Genomic DNA, 19,781 nt, shown 5'->3' with positions numbered 1-19,781 from the left:
TACAGTTAAGAGGAAACATAGCTAGAGATGTGTGAAGTGAGGACAAGGGTTAAGGGAGGCAATAAAGTCATCAATAATTTACCTTCTGTAGTTTGACCTTTAGTTCTGGTCAGTAGCGCCAAGTAGGCACAGCTTTTAGAAATGGGTCTGACTGGCGCAAGCCACCCTTCAAATGTGCGTAGGTGCTCCACATTCATCCAAACTTTGTTTTTTTTATTTGAAAAAGTACGTCATTCTGATGAGGTGAAATTGCAAAAGGACATTCAGGAGGGTTTAGGAAGATTTCTTCAAGTTTGAAGTGTCTTTGGACCCTGATTGTGCCTCTGTTTACTCCATTGGATTTGAAAGAGATGCAACAAATGTTGTGATACAAAAGGAAAGAATCATCATTTCTTCTCTTCTCTCTGATTTCCTTTTGTATTTTGGATATTCTAGAGCTTTTATCTGCACATCTGATTTGCCGCTTAATGCTGCACATAAACACACAAAATAAAAGTGGAGAGTTGCTATTTTACAGTAAAGTCAATTTAATTTTATGTAGTTAATGCAAAGGGTTTGGCTTCCAGATAGTCTCTAACTTGGTTTGAAATTCAAATGATGTCCATGGGGGTTAAAGCAGTAACCGAATTTCTCTTCGGATAGAGGAAGGCTTTATGGCAGCAAAGGGAAATTTCTATAGCGGTTTCCTTGTGCAGTGTTTGCCCATGGAGTTACTGTGACAAGACAACTCAAACAGCTCAACGGGAGTTAAGAGCTTGTTTTTGCTTATGAAGTTGCACGTTAAGTGATGGATCAATCCTCTCCATGCTTCAACCACAGTGTATAGCATTTAACTTTTTTTTTTTTCTATTTATTTGAATTAGGACAATGCATATTAAACAATGTTTCAGCAGCTGCTTTAACATAAACATGCCAGAATTAGCACGGGAGCTAAATTTCATCTGTTGTCCTAGGACAGGATAAAAATATCAACAATTACATTTACAACACAATGAAATAGCACAATATTAGAGGTAAAAATATTTACAAAGGCTATTACAATAAAAAGCAAGTCTAAAAATTCCAAGACAGTCACAGAAAAACAACAATAACTAATGTTTGCAGGACTGTTTTTTTTTAGCCATTGTTTAAGAGCTGTTTGGAAGGTAGGGTAGTTTTCCCAGTTCCTAATGTGCTGTGGCAACGTATTCCATTCCATTCCAAATTTCTTTTTCACTTTGTCTGAATTTGTCTGTAAAGCTTTACTTTGTTTAAAATCTGATCTTTTTTTTACTTGAGTCAGAACCCCGGTAGAAACCATGCAGTTCCAGCATCTGCTCACTTGGAGGCGATATTGCTTGAAATGTGCTCTGATCAGGAAGAAAAAAGAAAGACAAAGAAGAAAAGGAGATCAGCTATTTGTTCATCCAAACAGGCCCTGATAAAACCCTGAGAAGTTAGAAATATGAAAGATTGTACAATACTTTTTTCTTTGTGTTTATTTGGTTATATTAAAGACATTTTGAGAAGAATGACGGTACCGCGATTTAGCTGCAGCTAAAGCTGTTTTCTGAAAAGTCCCGCCCCTTTAACTGTCTCTGCCAATCATTCTTGTAGTCTTCATCACGTGTCATCAGTCTGACCAATCAGAAGTGGTTAAAGTCTTCACTTCCTTGTTCTGATTCTGTTGATAAAGTCACTCAGTTCTAACAAAAATACAAGCTAAAGCTTGTCTTTAGCGGTCTAGCTTTCCACAGAATCCGGTGTCAGACTGTGGAACAAGTGAACAAAACAATGAAGCCCAGAGACGCCAGTCTTTCTGCATTCAGCGGATTTTTGCACTACATCTCCCATGATGCATTATGGTGACAACGTCTCGGCGCACAATGAGTCTCTCCTCTTAATGTCAACAAACACATATCAAACAGTTTTTAAATTTTCTAACTTAACTTTTATTACATCTAGACATTAGAAAAGACAGCTGCAGCTTCCAGCTTTTTCTGCCACAATTATCACAAAAATGCACATGATATCGCGGGGGGGAGGGGCTGTAGATCAATGCAGACTATGAATTTCTCCTTTTTTTTTTAAATTTTTGGATGCTGGTGTGCCGCGGGATTTTTGTCATGGTTAAAGTATGTCGTGGCTCGAAAAAGGTTGAAAAACACTGCTCAAGAGCATGTGCCCTGAAGTTTGCACCAGAGAGCAAGCATAACTTAAGCAGTGTCCAACGCCTTGAAGTGAACAAGGTTCGGCTTGTTTGATTTCCCCCTGTGGTTTAGGTGAGTTTTAACACCTGCCAAATAAAGCAAACCTGGGGGGAAACAAAACTTGCAAGCGTAAGTTTGCCTTAAAGTCTAAACCCAAGAGCGTTAAAGAAAATACTCAGCTAGATCTATTGGATGTTTTCTGGTATTGCCATATCTACTTTGTTGTGGCAGACGGCTGTCTCTCAGTTCAGTGCAGCTGGTTTCAATTATTGCCGGTAATTGTGTCAGAGATATTTAAGGGCTTCTAATGATAATATCAGAGCTTTCCAGCCTTACCTTTTTTTGCCAGACGCCAGCTCAGACGAGGAAAACAAAGATGAACATGGATCTATTTGTCTGCTAGTGCATGCATCGGAATGGAGCGGTGCAGGGAGCTTGTGCTACTCACAATGTCTTTTCTATATCACAAAAACCCTCTTTATAAAATGGCATTTTTTGGTCTGCTTCTGATTTACAACAATTTAAATAAATACCAGTACAGTAAACCCTTGTTTTTCGCGGGGGTTACGTTCCAGAAAGAACCCGTGATAGGCAAAATCCGTGAAGTAGAAACCTCTATTTTTTTTTAAACAATTATTATACAATTAAATACTCTGTTATACATAGAAAAGAAAGAACAAACCATTTTACAGGCTCAAGCATTTGTTTCACAAATCAAAGTACTTTAAAAACGTTTTTTTTCAACAAATAACTTCTGTACTGTCAAATAATAATTTGAATCATCGATGTAAACAGAAGGCTTCAAATCGCGGAGATTAGCCCCGCCCACCGCGACCCGAGAGTAATTGAATTAAACGGGAGAAAATTTAAAATGATCATGAAAAAATACAAAGTACAAACGGACAAATAGTGGCTCAGGTGTATTTTAATGCTCTTCAGTCTGAGAAGCTGCAGTGTTTTCTCCTTCTCAAGCCCGCGGTGCAGCTGTGTGTGTTTGTTCGGGAGAAGAACATAGTGATTGACAGTTGGTGTTGCTCTTTTTCTATGGGTTTTAGAGAAACTTGAAATTGCAAGATGATTTGCATGTACGTAATTTGGAAAGCTGATTTACATACTTGTACATATTAAACTGCAACATTATTGACGCACAGGTAGAGAAGAAGCGGAGTGACTTTTTTAGCCAATCAGAATGCAGAACACAATGCACGATGCAAATCCGTGAAGTAGCGAAACCGTGAAAAGTAAACCGCGTTATAGCAAGGGATCACTGTACTCAGAAATGCAATTTTTAGCTTAATTTTGTTTTATGTAAGTCTTCCATCGTGAGAAAATGCTACAAGAACACCAAAAACATGATTTTCATCAGAGTGGGTCTTTAAAACATCTTTGTGGACTCTGACCTTCCTGCATCTAGGTCCTTAGTGTTCGCCCCTCAACTTTGCATTCCAAACTAGGAATATCTTTTCTGCGTAGGCACACTTAATCCATCAAATCCTAACCCTAACTCAGGAAAAAAAATTAAAATGATGCATGAAATTAAAACAACCATGCAGCTAATCACAGTTTTCCACCTTGATTCTGTTTTTTTGCCCACCCAGAAGTCATCTAATGTTTTCTTCTACAGTGTAAACTGGAGTTTGCCTCAGACTGGAGGAACTTTTGGGAGTTTTTGCATCAATTTATGATCCTAAAATTAGCATCTAGTTATTTTATAAGTCTCCTATTAAATACTTGTTTTAAAGTCCGGTAGCTTCACCTTCAAATGTTTATTTTTTGCAGTTCTAAAATACAAAAATGCATACAATATAAAATTACAGCAAACATAAAATATATGTTTATCTTTTGTCCCTTACAAAATAAAAGCCTCAGAACAAAATGATTTTAAAATAACTTTCATACTACTTCAGCTTCTTCCAGATTATTTTTTTTATGAAGAATCCTTAGGACCCTTTTAGATCCTGACCAACAAATGCTGCCTGATTCTTCTCACTTACCACTCAGCCTGGATTTTATTTGGCGTAAAATAATTTGTCAGTGAACAGGGAAATTGCTAATTAAGCCTGTTAGACGTTTCTTCTTTGCGTGGCTGTATGTGTTCAGATGGGTTTATGTCTCCTCTTTACGGCATATTACTCTGAAACACACACGCGTATATTTAGCTCTGGCAAGTCGAGACTAATTTGTGACTCTTCTGCATTTAACCTTTGTCCTCACACACTTTAGCTGCACAAAAGAGCAGAAATACAGCCGGAGAGGTTGAAGGGGGGCTGGGTAACTTGTTGCTGTGTGATTACCATGACGTGCCTGACAATTGCACATTTAAGATTTTGTATTTTCCACCGAAAGCCTAACAGAGGGCTTGAATAAGAGTTTGGTATGAGGTATAGACCGGGGGTTTCCTCCCAAAGGGTTTAATTTTCTTCATGGTTTGACTTTGTTTCTTTAAAGAGGTTCAGACAGATGGCAGGGAGGATGGGGGAGACGGGGTAAGGGTGTTTCGGCTTGACTTGCGCATGGGATTGGAGACTGAAGAGCCAGAAGAATGGACAATGACACTGTTAAGTGTTTCTCAAACATTCCATTTACTGTGTAACCCTAAACCCAGCAGGGGGGTCTTGGAGACCCCAGCCCAAGGCAAGGTGTTCTGGTTGTCCTGCAGAAACACATTTGAGCTTTTCATTCTGCTAGGCCTTACAGATATGTGAGAAATTGTGCCATTTCCATATCAGTTTTTCACCCTAGGAGTTTGATAAAGTTGTGACATATTAGACATTGTTTATTTTATTAATTATTTTTTAACACTGGGGTGAAAGGGGGTGAGACCTTCCTGAAAATGAGATGCTTCATTTTAGGGGGTTAGCCTTAAAATGGTTTCAAATGTCCAATGTTGCCTACAATGATTGTTTTGACAACAACAGGAATTTTCAATAATACCCGCACTAATACTTTATCCTGACTGTCGGATATTCTATAGTAAAACATTTGCACTTGGTAAGATTTGTGGAATTTTATTGCATAATCTGTTTCCATGCACCTCAATTCAAACACATATGTGAATCTGATGGTTTTTTTATTTTTTGTTTGGTCAGGTGTACTAAAAGCATACCAACATTTAGCGTGACCAACTTTTACAGTGTTACAGCGTCATTTACAATGTCATGGCTTGTTTTTTTTTTTTTTTGCATTGCATTGCATCATTCCTTTAAAACAAATTTGGTTTTAAGATAGTAATATTATAGGAAACTGATCAGCTATCAAATGGTTCTGATTTCACATGATATGTATTTTTAATGCACGCCAGGAGTTTACCTCTTTGGTTTGTATAATGCTAACCAGATCCTTGGATCCATGACCCCAAACCATCCTTACAATGCCTTTATAAAAGTGCCATGACGTCAGCTGGGATGTTCTTTATTTTTCCCTAAAAAGATCCTTTTTTTCAGCTTTTTACATTACCTATGACCTATTTCGTTATTTCAAGAAAGCTTTTGGTGGTTTGAGAATTGAATTGTTGGCAGTAACCTCAGACATTTCCATGTCAGAATTTTTTTATTTGATAAGTTAGTTTAATAAATGAGAAATTTATTTGCATTGGTTAATAAAAAAAAAAAGATAAAACATGATTGTCAATGTCTAAGCTGCAACACTTAAAGGTAATTTACATACTATAGGATTTTGACATTTAGGACTCAACTCCTAAATGTCTGCCATATATGTACTGCTATATTTTCAGTGAATCAGATATGAGGTTGGAAATCAATTTTTTTGGCAAAAATAAATTAAATAAACTTTTTCTATATCGTATAAAAACAATGTGGAAAAAGAAAAAGCGGAAACTCTTAATATCAACTCACTATGCAAACATTTCTGGTTGTCTTCATATTGGTCTACTTTTCTAGTTTCAATGGAGAACTGGGGGCGGTTCAAAGAAAATGCTACGCAATGTTTATCCTTGAAACAGCCTGAGTTTTTGGTAAAAAAAAAAAAACACACAAAAAACCCCCAGTCTTGATACCAATTACATTTTTGAGAACAGATTGATGAGCCATTTCTTCCAAAAGTTTGTTGTTGGGAAGGAATTTCCTGAACACATTGAACCCTCCACAACTAAGTAATGCACTGTCTTCACTGGGTAAACTGTGGAGCTACTCTAATTTTTCCTGGTTTAAGATAATCTTAGGCACAACAAATTACAAACTCCATGTCCAAGGGGAGTCCCTGCAATGTCTCAAATGTTTGAAAAAAGTTCTTCCTCGCTCTTCTCTCCATTATTGTTGTGGCCATCTGCAGCCTTTTTTATTTTTGCTTGATTCCATTTCCTCCTAGCTTGTCACCTGAGACCAGGTGAGGTGGATTTCATGGCCGAAGCTGCTGTACATGGATCAAATGTTCTTGATGATCAGACAAATATGCTTTCTTCTAATTCATAAAAAAATGTTGTTTAAAACCTACTATAAATTTGTGGCTATTTTGAAATATTTGTTCAAGAATTTTAAATTGAGTTTAGAAATCTGACAACCTGGACATAAAGGTACATACATAATACATAAGGTCCAGACCAGAGAAGGTCAACACATGAAAATGTTTGTTCATTTTTAACATCAATAAACGCTACTCTTGAGTTTGCACAGACATAGTTGTAAAATGACAAAATATCTGGAAGAAAGATACTCTTTGGAAGGAATGGGCTTTTCAGGTAGAATATAAATATTTTAATCTGCTATTTCTGTGAAAACCGCTTCTAATGGTCAAAAGACCTCATACGATCTACATGCAAATGGAAAAAATCAGATAATGCAAAATATCAAATAACTGTCCGGGTGTATGTGTAAATGGGCTCACTGTTCATGTTATCCAGTCCTGCATTGGTGTTTGCATGAAAACATTTTCTTCTGAAAAAACATTTAAAAGGATTTGTTAGGACGATCATTTCTGTGTTTGCCATAGCTTTTTACACATTTGTACCAATGTGTATTCCCTCACTTTTTAGGGACCATGTTGTACAAGAGTTATACATTTTTGTTGCCCTTCCGTTCTAGTTTTTTCTCCGCTTTCGTTTTTACACACTTTTTGCTTATCTTTTATGCATCATCCAGGAATGCCAGAGGTAACTTGTAGATAGATTTGCTTCAGGGCAGGAGTTAGGACCAGTTCCTGAAGCCCAAATTCTTGCATTTCTGCCACTGACTTCTTAGCCTTTCTCCAATCCAGTGATCTGTAACTCTGGCCGTTGAGAATCTCGCCCCCCACTGCCCCACTCGCGGCTGATTAGCCGGATCCCATGATTCAAGGTTTTGATGGACTAAAGCACCTGATCCACGAAATTGGCGGCAGGTTAGGCCATGGATGTTTGGAAAACAAGCAGGATCGTATTTGACAGTTGATCACCTTGAGAAGAAGGGCTAAGAGGTTGGTGTAAGGCCTTGGGGATTGGAATTCACGTTTCTTCAGAAATGCTGTGTAAATCTCATTTTTAGAGGCTGCAATTTCCTTTTCCTGGAGTGGTGGCAATCTAGGAAATTGTAGTTTAAAAGAGAAAATAAACGGCAGGTAGAAAGACCGAGTACATCGGATCACAGGCAGTAGTGTCTTCGATGTGAGGAGAACAAAATGGAAGCTGCGTCTTCTTTGGGCTGTTAATTAATCTAACACTCACTTGTGAAGTCACTGGTCTCCTTGGATGTGACTCACAAGCATCTGCACATTATTGAATGTCACGCCCCCCTCTTCCCCTGATGCTGGGATCTAGCTGCCCCCCCCCCCTGCATCCTTGTGTGCACGCTGCGCTCAGGCTGCACGTGGGGAGTGTCGACACTGGAGGTATTTCTGTGTGTGTTGTTCTGAAGCGACCCGAGGGTGAACTTCAGACTCCCAGGGTCAGTTTGTGACGTCACTGGTTCGTCTTCTCACGGTGGATCTCGCGTGGAGTTTGTGGTATTCAAACCGCATGATGTCAACATGGCAGACGCTTTGGAAAAACAGAGGGAAACATCAAGAAACATAAGAAAAAAGAAGCTACAAGTCATTGGTTCAGCACCTCCTGACTTTTTATTTAATTGTCTTCTACCAAATAGCTTTCACATATTCCTTTGTGGAAAAGGTGGGTTCGGAGGAATCAGAAAAGAGGGGAATGATGTGAGGAGAATGGAGGGGGTTGGCGGTAGAGCACATTCTTAAGAGTGGGTCAAAATTCCCCCCAGCAGCCCGAGCCGTGCTCTGATTGGCTGCAAAAAGGTGAAATTAAAGCCACGGTAAACTTTTGACCTCACAGGAGCTGTGGAGAGGAACGCCCATCACTGTGAGCGAGCTTCCTCCTCCTCCTCCTCTTCTTCAGTGCTGCCTGCTGGAGCAACCCATCTTTCTCATTTTCTCCCTTTATTTTCAACCCCCCCCCCCCCCCCCCCACTTCTTTAGCTGCCACTCACTCATATTTTGCACATTTTTCAGCTCCAATCATCACCGACTCCCCTCTCACTTGCAGTCGCTCCTACGTATCTTTCTTTCCTGATTAATCCGTGCCCTGCTGCTGCATGTAGCCGGTCGGGAGGAATGGAGGGGAAAAAAACAGGTTGGGGGGGGGGCATAAAGAGGGAGGAGACTGCCAAAAGAGGGGGGATGGGAAGAAGGGAGGTGGAGAAGCCGCAGCAGCAGATGAGGACATGGAAGGGCTGCAGGAATGCAGGGTTGTCGGTTGTGCATAAACTGTCCTCTGTTGGAGAAAAAGAAAAAACCCATCTGAGCAGCGCATGTATAAATAGACCCGTAACTGTGGCTCTGACTAAGATCTGCTGAGCGGCAGGGCGGGGAGAGCCCATTCGCGCTGCTAATGGTTTCTCTCATTACACATCAAACAGCTGAGGGTGTGCGTGTTGGAGTGTGTGTGCCTCTGATTGGAGACGATTGCATGAACCAAGTGGAAGGGCGGTGCAGGCGTTTGATTCCTGGATGCCGCCTGCTTCCTTTCACAGTTCAGAAAGGCCACAGAGGTCCTGCAGCGTCTCGAGCGGCTCCGTTAGGACGCAGAGCGCCGTCAGTCTTCAGATTTTAATGCGATCGGAGTAATCCTTTTTGGTTGGGATTAAGCCTCGCAATGGGTCAAGGGGTCACGGCGGTACTTCGCGGGGAAGAGTTTAGCAGCGCGGATGGAAAACACTGGGGCTGTGGGAGTTATTGAGTTAAAAAGACAAAGAGAGGGCGGGAGAGCGCAGAGAGCTGGGAGACCGATTGGAGGCTGTGCTGTGGCGCTCTGCTCCCGCTGCACAGTGCATGGGCACCATATGGTCCTGTAATATATGGAGAAGACGTCAAGTTTGTCCTGCCTCCCTAAATCTTCTCCCTTCTCCCCCTCGTCTTTCTTCACCCGCTCATAGCCCACGCTGGCACGTCTTGCCAGCCAATTACTTCACCCAAGAGACAGCTCATTAGATAAAACACACACACGCACACGAACATTCGCCATGCATCCCATTAAGCAAGGAGCACCCCACTGACATGTACCATCTTCAAGATAAGGATGGCCTCCAACAAACATTTGGATCTGCAAACACTCACACACAGCTGGACCCATCCCCCTCTAATGGGAGAGAAGATTGATACAGACAGAAAAGAAAGATGTGGCTCTGCCCCTGCTTAGTTCTTTCCGCTTTAAATATTTAAAGCAGCCAGGGTGTGATTTTCCTTTTCCCCTCATTGTGTTCCCATAGAATTGTTGATATTTATTTTGTTGTCTGATGTTGGTGGAATTTCGCACTGACTGGCAGCAGCAGAGCAAACCAGCGGCTCTCCGAAAAGTGCATCTGATGCGAACTGACAGTAATGTGCACAGACGTGCGTGGTGATTGCATGTAATGAGGGAACAGTTTTTTTTTCCTGCACACTCTCTTCGGATTTCAGGGTGTGCTGGCTTGATGTGACGGGTTGCGTGTATTGCGGTGAGATCCTGCATGTTGCCGTGTAGTTCCCTCACATGTCCTGCATGTGCTTTCGTCTGTGGGAGTGATGGATGGCAGGCAGGCAGCTAATATGATTTGACTGCTCAACCCGGAGTGTGTGTGTGTGTGCGGTGCATGTGTTCCTGATGTCCCATCCACGTGTGTGCAGCTGCATCTGCATTGTACGTTTGTGTACCTTTCTTTTTTTTTCTCCGCTCATCCTCTACCCCTCCCACCTGGAATATTTTTCCTTATGCTGTGCAGTTTTTACAGTCTGAACAAATGAAATAGAGGGAGGAGGGTATTTATGTAGCGGATCTTCCCCCCTCATGTCACAGAGGAAAACAAGGGCACGCGAAGGATGGTAGAGGTGGAGCAAAAGATGGGGCCGCATTGTATTGTTGACTCCAGGTGCCAGAAAACAGAGAATATAGATTTTATATCCTTATTTCTAATACCCAACATGTTCTCCCTTTATGAAATCTTTAAAACCATATACTGTATTTTCTGGAGTTTAATTTACATTGGAGTGTAAGTCACAGGAGCTATAGAAATGCATATTAAAAAAGAAAAATCTGTGTATAAGTCGCTCTGGAGTATAATTTGCATTTTGCAACGCTTTAGAACAAATCTGCCAAGCCCGGTGTAATGCCACATTCACACCAAATGCAATCCACGTGGCAAATTGCTTCCCCTTTTTCAATGTGTCAAATTCAGTGCGCAATGCCGAAATGTGTTCATAAACTTGATGCTCCCTTTGTGTGTGGGAGGAGCTACCATCAAGTTTTTTAGCCTCATCCCTACATAGATGCATTGACTCGTATACAATGCACGGAATACTCGGATGACGTTGCGAGTTCAGGTGTATTTATTTTGAAGGGTTTACAAAGGCATCGGTAAACACGTCTGTCTGTTTTTATTTTATTTCACAACATCATAAAATGAAACTTGAATATGGTAATTCATAGGAGGAGCCAAACTCTAGAAGAATAAAAATGTCTACCAGACACAACGGTGTCCCCATTATGTTTTGTTAAACTACTTTGATTTACCAATGCAAACTCCTTTTTTTAAAGTAAATAAAATTAAAAATAATCAATAATAGAATTTCAACTTTCTACACTAAAGAAAAACTTTTAAACAAGAAACCCTAAAATAACTTTAAGTGCGCATTCATAAAACCGATGATCTTTTCAAAAACCTTTCATCTTGCTTTATTGATTTTGAGCTGTAGTTTCTTTGTCTTCTTTTGTGAAATGCAGGGCCCTAAAGTTATTTACTTTCGTTAGTTTCCGGTATTGAATACATTGTCTGCCTTCACACTTTAGTGATACACACCAGGGTTCACTTGCAAACAAACAAACAAAAAATGCCTTGTTTTCATACAGATTAGGATTACCAGTAGACTTTGTGGTTGAGATTGGTGCCATGTATAGCAGTGGACCCACCATTGGTGTGTGTGTGCATGGGTGAATGGGACTGTGACTGTAAAGCACTTTTGGCCTTTATCAAGGTATATAAGGCTATATAAGTACATGTTGTTGCCATTTTGCAGAAGAAGTGACTGGCGGTGTCTGGATGTTCAAGTTTTTTTCTTCAGCAAAACTTTAATTATGAAATTCTGTCATCTCTCGCAGGCAGAAACGGCGTGAAACGTTTAGGAATGAGAGACAGTGAAAGGAATCATTCAAGATTATACGGAGAGGTTGCTGAACGGATTCCCTCAGTTTGCGTTCCCCTTTTTGTCCGCATCTTTGGAGGAACCAGGTTGTGCATGATGGTGCACAAGTGACCGAAAACCTCCACAATACACTCACTCAACTTTGGCAATTAAGGGTCAAACAGATCTGAAAATAAGTCGTTATGTGTTTGCAGCTCAAATTATTACTGAACAGACCCTGATAATACAGTTAAATCATGTTTCCTCACCCATTGTAATTTCATGTTGCATCTCATGTCCGTCAGCAGCTCACTGCTGTATACTGGTTTGTTTTGTTGTCAGACAAAAGAAAGGATGAAGATGGAGTTTCTCTCGACATGTTTCGACCGCTGACATGCGGTCTTCCTTAGGTATTCCTCAGAAGATTCATGACATGTCACTGTCAGCTGACGGATAGCTGAAGCATGCCAAGGTGAATTACATCTCCATCCTTCCATTGTTCTGAAAAAACAGAGAAAAGACCCTACGTACGTATATTCATCTGGCTCAATGCTGTGCATCATTTCATTGGAGCTTCATGGTATGATAGGCTTACTATCAGACTGCATGAGGACCCAGGTCAGGCTGAGTTCATTGGTGGAACTGCACGGCCGAGTTTCACCGCGCTGTTTCAGAGCAGACATGTCTTTGCTTCCCCACACATCAGAACTGCTGATGTCACCAAAACAATTAAATTGTTTGCTACTTTAACGTTAACTGAAGATTAAATGAAGGGTTTGATTGGATGTCGTTGTGTTTGACTGAGAAAAGATGAATGTAAATATATTATTTTTATCAAAACAAGTCGCACAAACTTAATTCATCAGCAGTTTAAAAGCCCTGATGTAAAGGAAGTTATAAAACAAGTGATGCAGTACTTGGTTTTCTTCTTCTTCACATAGGCACTCCTTCAAATTGTTCCTCCTCACCGTGAGGCTTGTTATTTGGTAATTTACTCACTAGGATGACAGGAATCTTTTGAGGATTTAACAAGGCTTCAATAATTCATTGCTTTTGGATATGACAGTCTTTCCTGGTGGATCATTGTTAATTAACTCACAGTAATGATGCGCCGTGTTATGATAATGTATACCTCCTGCATAATTGATAGTCCTGTGATGAGTTGTTGTATTGTAGGTAGCTTGTGTTTTTTGCTTTCTGGCAGGAGCAACATTCTTTGTGTCTGCAGCTTTTATTGAAGCTTAGCCTGGGATTTATTCTGTCTTTTGCTTTGTTTTTATAGATTTTAGCTGAAAGTAACAAATATGTGGAGGTTTGATTCTGTAAAAACTAGGGCTTTACGATGTGAGGAAAGCTTGCGATGTGCGATATTAGTGATCAGCATGACTTTCGATACATGGACAAATACCAAAACAAAAAAGAACGAAAACATTTCCATTTGACTGAAAGACTTTATTTAAATGAAAGCCAGCATATCTTAAATTATGGTCTAAACAACCCACATCGACACAGAAGATAAGCTTCTATTTTACACAAAAGGGCTAATTTCAATTTGTCAACAATGTGAAGGGATTCAACTGATATGTCAGATGTGTAAAGGGCTTTATTTGATTTGTTAAATACTTCAAGCTGCTATGAGATTGTTTTAGCATGTGTGTAAACATGTATGGTAACCATTTATTGGAGTTTAGGCTGTCTTTTGTGTTACGCGTATCACACATATCCCTCATGCAGGCCTGGAAAACACTGTAAAAATGTCTTTGCTGCAGCAGTTAGTTTTTTCTATTATTATTTATGCTTCACAATTGGGATCTTTTTAAGAATACTTAAATTAAGTTATTTTCTTTATTATTTAATTTTATTTAAAGGCCTTCAATCCATGTCTCCATCATCTATCTATCAGGTGATGACACCTGACCATTCTAGAGGGGTAGATTTAAATGTTGCTGTCAACACAAAAGACCAAGGTTAGGTATGAAGTCTAACCACAAAAATGCAAAAATTGTAAAGGAACCTGTAGGTATGTTTGTTTCTACTGTAAAACAGGAAGCCATGGTTAAAACCTCTGTTTGCTGTCATGTTTGTTGCTTTCAGTATTCACCCCTAGATGCTCAGTCTTATGAAGTGAATGTACAGCCAAAAACATTAAAAAAAGCATTTTTGGATGTGTGTACAAGCAAAAACCTCAATGTGGCACAAAACCATTGTGTGATCCAACACAATTGCTTTTATTAGTTTAAGATGTTTTTTCTTTTGTTTTGGTTTAAATAATTTACTCTTATTTCAAATTTGTCTCTACTTTTCCGGAAAGAATGACTCACGCAACTGCCAATACTTACTTAAAAAATATGTCAATTTACATACGATAGCAGCCTAAAAGAGAGGCACGCCCTGGATGCTTGGATGAGTTTTTATGTCCTGACCAGACCCTTTTCCTTTGCTTCTGTCACCACCCGCTCTGATCTCTGAATGGGGAGGTCAGAAGCAGCTTTCTCTGCTGTGATGGAAGTAATTGGTTGAAAGACAAGGGTTTGCTCTCACTTTGTTGCTCAAGTAAGAAGTTATTTATTTCCCAAAAATGTTTAAGGTCTGCGACAGACTGGCGACCTCTCCAGGGTTTCCTCTGCCTTCGTCCGCAAGTGGTCGGGATAGGCTCCAGCAGCCCCGTGACCCCAAAAGAGACAAAACAGATTAGAAGATGAATCGATGAATGTTTAAGAAAAATTAGGTTTTCCTTTAGCATTTAGGCAATCTAAAGGAAAACATGGGTGATGGAGACTGACACCCTTTGTTCTTTGTGAATAGCAGGTCTTGTGTGCTGAAACTGTGAGAAAGGCTGTCCTCTTGTTCTCTCCCCCGTAGAGGCAAACTTCTGGTTTTTATTAGTCCCTGTGGTCATATTTGTTTAAGGAGAGATAAAGTGCCAAAACAGTGGTTTGGCCGATGTTTAACTGCAGTGTGAGTGTGGGGTTTGTTGGATGGGGAGAGAGCGAAGCCGTCATCTGGAGTCGCACACTTATGTTGCTATAATGCATGTCTGACTTTGCTGTTGTTCCCTTTGTGCAGGTTTTAAAAGTGGCTTTTGTTTCACAACTATTGCACAAAAAGTAAAGTTTTGCAAAAAAAAAAGACTATGAATAAAATCCTATGAAGAGAAAAATGGAAATGAAATTGGTCAAGTAGTGTTTATTGATCTGCTTACATGATGAGGAAGGTAAACCTGCTCTCTGTGGGATGACTAACCTGTTGCTTTTTAGATTTCAAATTTTGATATTTATCATGTGCTTGCACTATAAAGCAAATTTGATACACCAGTAACTCCCAAAGATCTTGGTCTCAATTCTAATTGGTTTTGGTATGGCTAGAATAAAACCATTCTCTTGATTTGTTGGCTTTTTCCCAGAACCTTAAACTTAAACAAAAAACAAAAAAGGGGGAATAGGAGGTACATAAATGCCAGACAGTTGTGATAGCATGCTATTTATGGTCTTTCAGAGCTGATGCTTCAACATTTACCTATTAAGTAAAATATCGGGTTAGAAAACAAATTTTTCTTGAATGAAAATTCCAGTCAATGACGTTAAAATGGTTTTAAATCCATAATGTTGTTGAGTTGGACTGTTGAACGTGACTCGTTTTCCTAATATAACATGTTCCCTACTGGTTACTTGATTAACTGATCTGGCTTCAGGTACTTGCTTTTAAATATTTTGCCCATTTTATACCTGTAAAAGTAAAAACCAACGGGCAGTTAGTAAGAGACTTGATATTGGGACGATTCAACAATTCTTTAATTTTTTTTTTAAACAAAATTCATTCAGCAATGTTTTATATTGCAGTGTTTTCCGTAGTATAAGTCGTGGTTTATTTTATAGTTTGGCCAGGGGTGCGACTAATACTCAGCAACAACTTATTTGTGACTTCTTTTTTTTTAACATAAATAGGCTCCAACAATCAGTAGCCCTTTGGCAATCATTTACTGCTAACAACCACCAGAGGGCACTGTAGGTGTATGTATCAGTATTTGTTGCTGACATCAACGCAGAAGAAGTAGTACCTCTCATAAACAAACATGGAGGGGAATCTGATTGTTCTCCTGCTGTACTTTATATTTTGCTTATTAGCATCGAGACATTATTATTCTTGTCTTTTTCTTCCACCAACTAATGCGGGACAGCAAGTTATCAAGCTGGGTCACACTCGAGTACCGCTGGAAGCAGCGCTATTGAGACGCTGCTCCTGCAGTAGAAGGTAACGAAAAGACTGAAAGATCGTGAACGCAGACATGGAGACATGTTTACCGTTGCTTTTGTAGAGCTTTTCAATAAATACACCTGTTCTCTGAACATCATCCAACTCTTCCATGCATTGTAAACAAGATTTCCAATCAATGGTTTCATGTAACGATGAGGCAACAACCTTGTTATAAGCTTGGCCCACACGCGGTGGGAGCATTTACTTTATGAATACATTTTTGAACAAGCATTGAGCATCAAATTTGACTCGTGTCAAAAGAGGCAGCGGATGCTAATTTGACGCGTGAATGCAGCATTACCATTGGCTGATTGTTTCACAAGCGTTGCACTTTTCTCCCAAAAGTGTGACTTATACTCTAGAGCGACTTATATATGGATTTTTTCTCCTTTAATATACCTTTTTTCTTTTTTTTTTTTTGGCTCCTTTGACTTGTACTCCAGTGCAACTTATGCTCCAGAAAATACCATAATTCTTATTGGTTTAGAGTTATTTTTTGACAATTTTCAAAGCAGTTTTGGGAGCTGATGGAGATGCACCAACCCCCCCCTTCTAGAGTCTGACTCGCACGTTGTTTCTCTACTAGGTGTAGCAGAAGCTGTCAGATCTTTCGTTTTCTCTTCATCTTATCTGCATTGTGGGAACACTTTATGCAAGTGGGCTGTTGTCACATTGATTGCAGTGAGGAAAATACCCATCTTTATCACGGTGGTTCTATAAAACAACAGATTAGGTGAGGAAAACAGTGGACGACACAGAGCACTGTTGCTCATTAAAGCAGCAGTAGCAGCACTGCTGGGCTTGAAAGTGACAACCAGCTGAGACACACAGGTCCCCTTTTTGTGTTTCTCATTATTAGTCACAGTCTGTTTATGCCTAATCTTGGCCAAAGTTAAAAGTTTATTATGATCTCAAAAAGCAAGTGTTAATGAATTTGGAATAAACATTTCAGTGTTCAAGCTCCATACTTTCATGTGCGACATGATGCTCTCAAACTGGCTGTTTTAATAATTCTTTAGAACCATTTACCTATTAAGAAAATCTACTTCTAAAGAAGTGGGTCATTAGTTTTGCAGAACAGTTATATGTGGAAGAAAGGGAAGGAATTTGAAAAGTGGAACCAAAGAGACCCCCCATTTTTTGACTCTGTTGCTGTCCCTACTGTTCCAGTTGGTTTGAAATAAAGAAGTGTAACTCTGATAAAATCTCTGATTACACAAACGGTTTCTTAGATTGCTAAAAAGTGCATGTCAAGTGATACTTTTAATAATGTTTGATTAATGATAAATAAAAAGTTTTACATTTGCACAAATATAAAAAATGTTAAAGGTATTTTTTCATTAAGTTACTGTTCAATGAAGGAAGATTATTTCTTGTGGGGTAAATAAAACTGCACTTAAATAAATTGGGGGGAAAAATCCAACTGTTTTAAAAAGTGCAGGTCTTTACAGTCTTTAGTTGAAAATGCGTAAAAAAAATTTTGCAACTTTTTAGAAAAGGTTGAGGCTTTTATGTGGTGCAACAATAATTTAAAAAAAGAATCCTGGAGGGCCTGTTCCGGTAGAATCAGTCTGCACTGCATTTGGCCGTGTTTTTCTCAAGTTGGAAAATGCACACAAAGAGACAGATCTCACAGCCATTTGTGTAATACAGCTGAAGAGTTTATTCAACATATGAGAGACGTGAACAGATGAAGAAAGGAAAGCAGCCTGCACAGAGGCCGTGGCGACCGCACGCTTAACATTTCTCCATTCACTCTGAATCTTAAGCTCATTCACTCTACTTTTCTATTCAAGGCTTAACACCGATATGAGCAACGCCGCATGCCATTAAAAATACTATTTGATTTCCTTCCGTTTTGTGTCAAAATGAGCACAAAGAGAAGCGATGATCGCACTGAAGGCTCTCTTCTTCCTCCTGCTGAATATCCCAGAACAGAGCAGGACTTTTTTTTTGTCTTCCCCTGTTAAAAAACAAAAAAAAAGTCAGTTTGTCCTCGTCAGGGTTGCGCCATAAATTCTCTTGAGCAGATATTGTTCAACTCTATTTGTCTCCCACCCCAATTAAAAGGAAATGAATCAGTTAAAAGAGGGTCTTTGTTAGTGGTGTGAGAGTCCATACATCACCCAAACAAGAGCACCCACCACCTCCCTCCTTTTTTCCAGCCTCCTATAACACACACATGCGCTCGGTGACAGTCCCCATCTGCTCCCAATCATGGGTGCAGCCAGCGGTCAGGCACGTGCGAACACTCTCCCACATGTAAACACACACACACACGCAGCACGGGCACTCCAGCCATGACAACAGCCATGCAGGCACTTGAGACCAGGTTGTAAACGTGCCCTCACACATGGAGATGTGAGCATCTCCGTAAAAGTAAAAAGACTCACACGCTGAAAGATTAACATGAGACCTCTCGTGGTGTGTTGTGCTGATGAGAGGCTGTCATGGCAACATGCAGGGTTTTCCATGGTTACGCATTGTTTCCCCCTTCAGGGTACTCTCCTTCTATTGTCCAAACCAAACACGAGTTGCTCAAAGAGCTCCGTCCGCTTCAAAACCATCACTGTCATTTATTGAGAGCATCTAATCTGAAAGTCATTATAATTTGCTCGTGGGATTATTTAACCTTTACAAGTCATTAAAGAAAATACAGCAACTTTTATCAAGTTTTACACAAATAGATTCTAAAAATTCACGATTATTTGATTTAATAGTGCCACGATGCAAATATTTTTAAAACATTGGAGGCATCTTCATCACTTTTGCACAACTTGTAATTTTTTTCCCCCAATCTGTGTAACAACTAAAGTTATTGTTTGATAGTTTGAACTCATATTTAGAATATCCATTTAAACAAAAAATCTGGCTATTCCTATAGAAACATCCAATAAAAAACAAGAGATTTGTATTATGCCTGCAGCAGAATATTTGTTGTTGTTTTATGTGATTTTCTCATCTACATCGCTAATGTAGATTGTAATCAACTTAGTATTTTAGGTTTCATTATTTAAACTTCATTTATATATTTGGTTTATTTCAAACAGACTTAAAAAAATAAGGAAAGTGCCTGAAAGAAAAAAAAAAGAAAAAAATCAAACAGTAGTTGAATAAATGACAAGTACCAGCACGTGTTAACCACAGTCTGTCACTTAAACCTTTTCAAAAGGAAATAATTTTACACAAGTAGTGGTAGAAAAGTTTGACATTTCAGAAATAAAATTGGTTCTTACAAAAACTTTCAAAAAATATTTAATTTTCTCAGCAAACCTGATGTTAATTAGTAGATTTTTTTTAATACCAGCCCTTAAAAACCACACATTTTGGATCCATTTTATCATGTTAAATACAAGTTAGTAAAATTTTCCCACGAAGAAATGGAACATTTTAGTCCACTGATAAATGATTCACCAAATGCTCTATTTTAATTAACAATGTCAATGAAAACCAGCACTTTGAACCTCCATGATCAATGTGTATGATGGTAAATGAGCATTCGGGGCTTTTTCCATTCAGCAGAATCCAGAGCACAGAGTGGAAATGTCAGGCTGTCCTCTCCTCACCTGAACAGACTGTGAGGCAGCACACTGCAGAAATGTCAACCATCTCATTCGCACTCTTCCACCTGCTGCTCACACTGCTTTTTCAGTTGTCACAGCAAACGTCCCTCTGCTTCTCTTTAAGGTTTTGCCTCAGTCAAAAAAAAAAGTTTGGTAGATTGATTTGATAAATTGAAGTTGTCCG

At 39.4% G+C, this 19,781-nt stretch overlaps 1 protein-coding gene across 2 annotated transcripts in view; it reads left to right on the top strand.

The window, feature by feature from the left end:
* The window catches only part of LOC101161556 (nuclear receptor coactivator 3), a 68,170-nt gene that overhangs the window by 20,791 nt on the left and 27,598 nt on the right, over positions 1 to 19,781 (top strand). The window contains exon 1 of one of the 2 annotated variants that reach the window (XM_078950406.1): positions 10,032 to 10,120. The exons of the other annotated variant lie outside the window; for it this stretch is intronic. The gene's annotated coding sequence lies outside the window, so the exon portion shown is untranslated. Of the gene's footprint in view, positions 1 to 10,031; positions 10,121 to 19,781 lie in introns of those variants that run through there. 2 annotated transcript variants of the gene reach the window in all.

This window comes from Oryzias latipes, chromosome 7 (genome assembly GCF_053564925.1).
Source record: "Oryzias latipes strain Hd-rR chromosome 7, Olatipes_Hd-rR_3.1".
Classification (NCBI taxonomy): Eukaryota; Metazoa; Chordata; class Actinopteri; order Beloniformes; family Adrianichthyidae; genus Oryzias; species Oryzias latipes.
Note: the sequence above shows the minus strand (reverse complement) of the source record. Positions and strands in the feature narration are given on the sequence as shown.